This window comes from Callionymus lyra, chromosome 10, assembly GCF_982586985.1.
Source record: "Callionymus lyra chromosome 10, fCalLyr1.hap1.1, whole genome shotgun sequence".
Taxonomy (NCBI): Eukaryota; Metazoa; Chordata; class Actinopteri; order Syngnathiformes; family Callionymidae; genus Callionymus; species Callionymus lyra.
Genome location: NC_141827.1, coordinates 25,330,484 through 25,337,749, shown reverse-complemented (window position 1 = coordinate 25,337,749; position 7,266 = coordinate 25,330,484). Strand labels below are relative to the sequence as shown.

General features: G+C 38.6%; 1 pseudogene across 1 annotated transcript; it reads left to right on the top strand.

Moving 5' to 3' along the window:
* Positions 1 to 2,140: 2,140 nt before the first annotated feature.
* LOC148071208 (AMP deaminase 1-like) lies at positions 2,141 to 6,286 on the top strand (annotated as a pseudogene). Its single transcript, XR_015712935.1, has 12 exons — positions 2,141 to 2,306; positions 2,377 to 2,595; positions 3,119 to 3,239; positions 3,437 to 3,632; positions 3,699 to 3,830; positions 3,908 to 4,071; positions 4,222 to 4,374; positions 4,421 to 4,579; positions 5,478 to 5,598; positions 5,669 to 5,842; positions 5,929 to 6,039; positions 6,116 to 6,286. The product of XR_015712935.1 is annotated as an AMP deaminase 1-like (transcript).
* Positions 6,287 to 7,266: the final 980 nt, after the last annotated feature.

The window sequence follows — 7,266 nt, the reverse complement described above, 5'->3', positions numbered from 1 at the left end:
AAATGTTTCATGTGTGGTTAAAAGTATCATGTAAACCTTCTGTTGACGTTATTTTAACCCATAAAAAATATTTTAAAGAGACGTTCGCATATGACGCGTGTGACGTCATCACGCAGGAAGTGGGGGGACCGATATTGTAGGGGGGACCGAAATTGTACCTACACCGGCTTACCGCCCACGGGGCTGCCCATTCTGCTGTAGTGTCTCTGGAAGTGGACATGCCCACTTACCTGGAAGTACCTGACTTCCAGAGAGTGGCCATCATCGGAGACTACGCCTCTGGTACATCATTGCTTCTCACCAAAATATAACTTGTAGAAAATAAAATTATGAACCTCTCTTGGATCCAACAAGGCCATGAAATTCCGACACAAGTACCTGAAGTAATATGTGTTTTAGTGAAATGCTGCATCACTTTTGGTTGTTAATCTTTTGATTGGATCAACCTGATATTAGTTTTAAAGTGAGCAAATCTGGAGTTGATTGCTTTAAATGGGACAACATATCCGATTTTCGGATATTAGAAATGTAAAGAACAAAAACAACTTTTTTGTCTTTTTTCTTGAGACAAAAAACAAAAATAACAAACATATTTTTATGATGTATTTTAAGAGTCTGACATTTAAAAAAGCTAAAGGTCCAATAGTAAACAAAATACAGAATGGAATTATTTTGATTGTTTTTAAATAAATAAATTAATACGCAGTGAGGACACAAATAATGAAGATATCATTTGTGTTTGTCATTGATTATGTTCTTTATTTAATGGGTACAAGATCATTTTAATTTTATTTTTGAACAAATAAAATACAAAATATAAGTGGATGATTTATTCAAAATGATAGAAATTCATTTTACCAATTAAAAAACTTTTCCTTCCCAAAATCCTTCATGAAGTCGAACTCCCTGTTGGGATCAGGATAATCTTGTTTTTTTTTTCTCCAAACAAAGTTATTCAGATGCTACTAAAATGTTTTGTCTGAAGGTTTTATCCAGATTTAAAAGATGATTAGATTACATGATCCAACAGAGTTTCAGAATCCTTCTTTCCCTTAAAACCAATTTATTTTCAAGATTTGTTCTAATCCAATAACCAAAATCTGACCAGATTACCGTTGAACAACTGGCCCAAAAAGGCGATAAAGAAAGGCATTGGAATTTCACCGGGGGTTTATTAATGTCCAACAGATGATATAATGTATAGGTAAAAATATTGTTGATTTACAGAACACTTGAAGTGTTTTCTTTGTCACTAAAAATCAGTGACTAGAATCTCTGGTAATGTGACATGTGTGTGTTTGGCAGAGAGTTTAGTTCGTCTCAGACTGAAATAACAGCTGTTTGTGGATTTTCTGCCCACGTGTGAAAGTGAACCATGTCGGCATTCGGTGTCTTGACCGTGCACTTGACACTGTCGTGAGAAGTTTCTGTTTTAGGCTCTGGTTTATTTGGCTACATTTCTCCTGGAGTGCAAAACGAATTTGAGAACTGGAAACATTTTTATTAGGAGGTTACTTTGTGTTTAATAGCACAGATATTCGCTTACTTGATTTAAATAAAGAAGTTTACCAATGGAGGAAGAAAATGGTGCTTGGATACTACATAAGATTGAATATATGCAATTTGTTATTATTACTATCAAGATGAAAAATGAATACTTTCTTTTACAAAATAGTATTTTTTACTTTCTTAAAATTCATTCTTATAATAGTTCTTGCAACCACAAAGGTTTAATTTGAAACTGTCACAGCTGATGTAGTAGAACTATCTAGCTGTATTTTTAATTATGTTATTAAATAGGTAACTTTGCCTCTGATTGTGTCAATGTGACTACATCACATGGCTGACGTTCTTAGAGACATTTTGATCTGACATAAGAAACAGACTCAATAAAATTGCTCATATCATTTTGGTATGGCACATTGTCTATTTTACATCTTGCAGTTACACTTTTCGGACTTAGAGGGCGCCAAAACAATATTTTAAGCTTAGCATATTGTCACTTTAGTAGCCATAACAATTACACAACAGTCTGATGATATTCAATTTTATTTGAATTTATGCCAGTGGTCTCTTTCTTTAAAATGATTAGATGTATAAATCATGGATGTTTGGCGACTGATTGTTCCCTGTGATGTAGGTGACCATGGATGACTTCGAGCTGTCCTGCAAAGGCATCTACAGAGCCTTGACCATCAGAGAGAAGTACATGAGGCTGGCCTTCCAGCGCTTCCCAGTAACCACGTCTCAGTACCTGTGTGAAGTTGAGGGAGAAACTTTCAAAATGGATGATCAGCTGCAGCCTGGTGAGGAAAGAGTCACCTGGGGTGGATGTTTATAAGTATCTTTAGATCTAACCTGTCGTTTGTGTGTCAGTCTTTACCCCTCTTCCAAAGAAGGATGAAGACCCTTTAGATGCCAAGACCCTGCCCAAAAACCTGGGTTATGTAGCTCGCATCAAGGACGGTCTCATCTACGTGTACAATGATGTTGCGGTTGCAGACAAACACCAGCCCAAAGACCTCCCCTGCCCGACTACGACACCTTCATCGACGACATGAACTTCCTCATCGTCCTCATCGCTCAGGGCCCCACGTCAGTTCTTTAAGAATGTATATCTGTAAAACTACATCTTGTGTTACATCTTGTGTTAACTACATGTTAACAAAGATTTGGGCACTAATACATAACAAATAATAATAACAATATTTCATTTTGAAATTAATTAGTAAAAGAAAAAATCATTCTTTTTTTAATTTAATATAAAAATGTTGCCACTATTATACCATTTTTTATTTTGAATTTAAAAGCATAAGAATAATATAATTTTGAATTAATTTTTTTGGGGGGGGGGATTTGTATGAATTAGAATATCAAAGTCCATTCAAAAATGTTTGTTTATTTTAATGAAAGAATAATTCAACAACTAAATATAGAAATTAATGAATGTATTATTCTTTAAAACTAAAGTTTCAATATACAGATTATTGAATTAAATTGTTCAAAGATGAATAATTCAATAACACAACATTTCAATAAAGATATTTTAAGTTTCAACATTTAAATTTGAATTAAAGATGAAATTTAAGTATAAATTTTGTTTTTTGTTCATCTGCAGGAAGACTTCCACTCATCGTCGCCTCAAGTTCCTCATGTCCAAGTTCAATGTCCATGAAATGCTGAATGAGATGGAGAAGCTGAAGTTGAACCCTCACAGAGATTTCTACAACTGCAGGAAGGTAAAACTCGTCCTCATAACACGTTATCTTCCACAAATATCGTCAGATGAATGGAATATATAAGATCTTAAGAGGAACAGCCTCCCGGTCAAATCGTTGTCAATGTCTCCCTCTTGTGGTCATTTGTATAACTAACTAACTAGGAAATATCTTTGCGAGTTGTCATTATCAGCTTTTCTCTTCCTGTTCATTTCCAGGTGGACACTCACATCCACGCGGCCGACCTGCATGAACCAGAAGCACCTGCTGCGCTTCACCAACAGGTCCTATCGCGTTGACGCTGACCGCGTGGTGCACAAGCTCAATGGTAAAGAGGTGACCATGAAGGAGCTGTTTGAGTCTCTCCACTTGCACCCCTATGACCTCACTGTGGACTCCCTGGATGTTCACGCTGTAAGTTACCAGCATCTTCCCACAGGTTTCATTTTAATATCATTTATTTGACTATTCTCTATAAAGGGCAGACAAACCTTCCAACGCTTTGATAAGTTCAACGCCAAATACAACCCTGTCGGTGCCAGCGAGCTGCGTGACCTGTACCTGAAGACGGAGAACCACATCAACGGAGAATACTTCACCACCATCATCAAGGTCAGTCGAGAATAGCCTTATTAAGGTTTAAGGTTTGTTAAGACAAACCATCTTGATCGGTGCTTCTGCAATACCAGGAAGTTGCTAGCGATCTGGAGGATGCCAAGTATCAGTACGCGGAGCCTCGTCTGTCCATCTACGGGTGCAACCCGGCCGAGTGGACCTAGCTCTCCGGCTGGTTCGTCAAGCACAGAGTCTCCTCCCCAAACCTCAAGTGGATGATCCAAGTCCCCAGAATCTAGTGAGTCTACAAACGTGACAATGACTCACTCAATGTGGAATTTGACTTTGATAATCACTCGACCAGATGTTAGGAAATCATTGTGTTGTTTTTCCTGCAACGTCTGCAAAGATAATGCATTTTGATTCTCTTGTGTGTTCTCCAACTCAGTGACATCTTCAGAAGCAGGAACTTTGTGCCTCACTTTGGAAAAATGCTGGAGAACATTTTCATGCCCGTCTTCCAGGCCACCATCGACCCCCAGTCCAACCCGGACCTCAGCCTTTTCCTTAAGCATGTGAGACACAAAGAACCTCAGCCAACGTTTGAAACTTGATGAAACTGAATCTACGTTTGTCTGGCTCTTGAGTCCAGGTGACAGCGTAGATGACGAGTCCAAGCACAGTGGTCATATGTTCTCAACCAAGAGCCCCAAACCTCAGGAGTGGGACCATGAGAAGAACCCTTCATACACCTACTACATCTATTACATGTATGCTAACATCGCAGTGCTCAACCAGCTCCGCAGGTGAGTTGATGTTTTCACCTCCTCTTTAGAACAAGGAGTCAAACTAACTCACACATGGGGCCAACATCTTTCAGAGTCTATATTGTATTGTAACAAAATGTTTTACTTAGTAGGACTAGTGCTGTAGGAAAATATTGTTGCAATAAAATATCACAATATTTTCATGATACTCAAAGCACTGTTTATGTGTTCTCAAGAAAAAAACATTTATTTATTTATGGCCTTCAACACATATTTCAACTCATTTCATCCTAGTTTCTTTACGGTTTCTATTTAAATAAAGTGTGTTTAAAATATATTTTTTAAATGTATTTACAATTAACATGCTAATATTGTTCATTTTTGTGTTGTAATTAACAACATCCTCCGCAGCTAATAAATAAACAACATCCCAGCGATGGCTGAGGACGAGAGGATAGATTAATGCTAATGTTTAGGCAAATTTTGGTTTCAAAACAAACGACAGCAGTTATGACTTCGCCAGAGTCAAATACTTGCATAATACCACAAAAAAAACCTTGTTCCTACAGTATCATAATATATGGTATATTTGTCCCTGTATTGTAATATGTGTCGTATCGCCAGTTTCTTACCAATACACACCCCTAGTCTGTTGTTACCGCTCTGTGTTTGTTGTTACCAAACAAGTTCAAACTTAACTGGGATCCATAATCTCTGATCTTATCTTAAACAATGACATCTTTAGACTTTAGACTTTCTTTTATTGTCATTGCACAGAAAACACAGAGGTTTTCTGAATGGAGGGCAGCAGAGATGGTATCATCAGTCGAGCCGTTAGACCGATATTCAAACTGAATCTGTGACATCTTTATCGGTCACCGTATCAACATGAACATTGATATATGCTCATCATAATGCTTGTTTATTTCCTGGACAGACAGAGGGGCATGAACACATTCTTGTTCAGACCTCACTGTGGTGAAGCTGGTGCCATCACTCATCTGCTGGCTGCCTTCATGACCGCAGACAACATCTCTCACGGCCTCAATCTCAAGAAGGTTTGCTTAACGTAGTCCCTCGTGAAAACGCTGCCGTTTAATTTACCATTCATTCTCTGGTCCACCTCAGAGTCCAGTGCTGCAGTCCCTGTACTTCCTGACCCAGCTCCCCATCGCCATGTCCCCACCGAGTAACAACAGCCTGTTCCTGGAGTACGCCAAGAACCCCCTGCTGGAGTTCCAAAAGAAGGGTCTGGTGGTGTCTCTCTCCACAGACGACCCCATGCAGTTCCACTACACCAGGGTGCGGCCATCTTTGTAGCTGTTGTTGAGTTGCATTTGCTCAAAGAAAGACGTCAAAATAAGCAGTTTTGTTGTGTAAATCTTCAGGAGCCGCTGATGGAAGAATACGCCATCGCAGCCCAGGTCTTCAAGCTCAGTACCTGCGACATGTGTGAGATCTCCAGGAACAGTGTGCTGCAGAGTGCCATGTCTCATGAGGTACACTGAGGAACTCATCCAGGAAACATGTACGACTGCCTCCATGTCTTATCTCATGTGGATCTGGCTGTTTCAGGAGAAGGCCCACTTCCTTGGTGAAAACTACTTGAAGGAGGGTCCAGAGGGCAACGACATCCGGAAGACCAACGCGGCTCAGATCCGCATGGCGTACCGCTACGAGACTCTTTGCTACGAGCTGAACCTGATCAAGGAGGGTCTGAAGGCCGACTGAACGGCCACGTTTGACCAAGTTGGTGTTATTTTTATTTATTTTCCATTTGCAAACCAAACCTGAACAGATTTTAAAATGTGGCCAAGTTCATGGTTCTGCTTTGTTCTGACACGTTTATGAATCCTGTCTGGCTGTCACAACATGATCTGCACTGCAGGAAAAACCAGCTCAAGCCAGATAACTCATATAAAGGTAAATAACCTAATAATAATAGGGAATAATCCTTTTTCCTGCACGGATAAAAAGATTGTATGTTGCTAAGCCACGCCACAACTTGTTTTACAATCATTTATTTTTAAATTACATTAACAGTTTAATATAAATCAAAACAAATGGTTACATACTTTTTCACGATTTCAAACAATAAATACGATAAACACTGGATTTTCTTCAAGTAAGTAACTCATTTATATTTAATACGATATTACGAGCAGTGGCCATGTTTCCCATGACACGTGAACACACCACGGCTCACGGCTGTGCCTCGTTAATGCGATGACGTCATGTCAGAATTGGAGGGTTCAAGAAAAAGTTTCTCAAAGTCAAGCTAGAGAAAACGACTTCAAAAATAAAAGAAAGCGGAAACCTACAAATGCAGGAACTCAATTGAAAGCTCAATTAGTGATTTTATTCTGAAGACGCAATCAGGATCTTCCTAGCCATGTGAAATCCTCAAGCATATCAATGTTGTTATCAAGACAAGATTTTAACTGTGATTTCTTACTTGAGACATAAATGTACCTGTGCTTTTCTTTACACATTACGATATGATTATACCTGTGTTTTCTTTACAATTTAAGATATGATTATAACTGTGTTTTTCTTTACCAAATACGATGTGATTATACTTCTATCAATATTTTGAAGTTAATGGGGGCGGGATTAGATACGATTCAAGCTTCTCTTGCTGTTTTCCCTTTCGGGACATGCATGTAATATCTGAACTATGATGAAATTATAAAATGTGAACCAAACTGTCATCCCCGAAATAAACG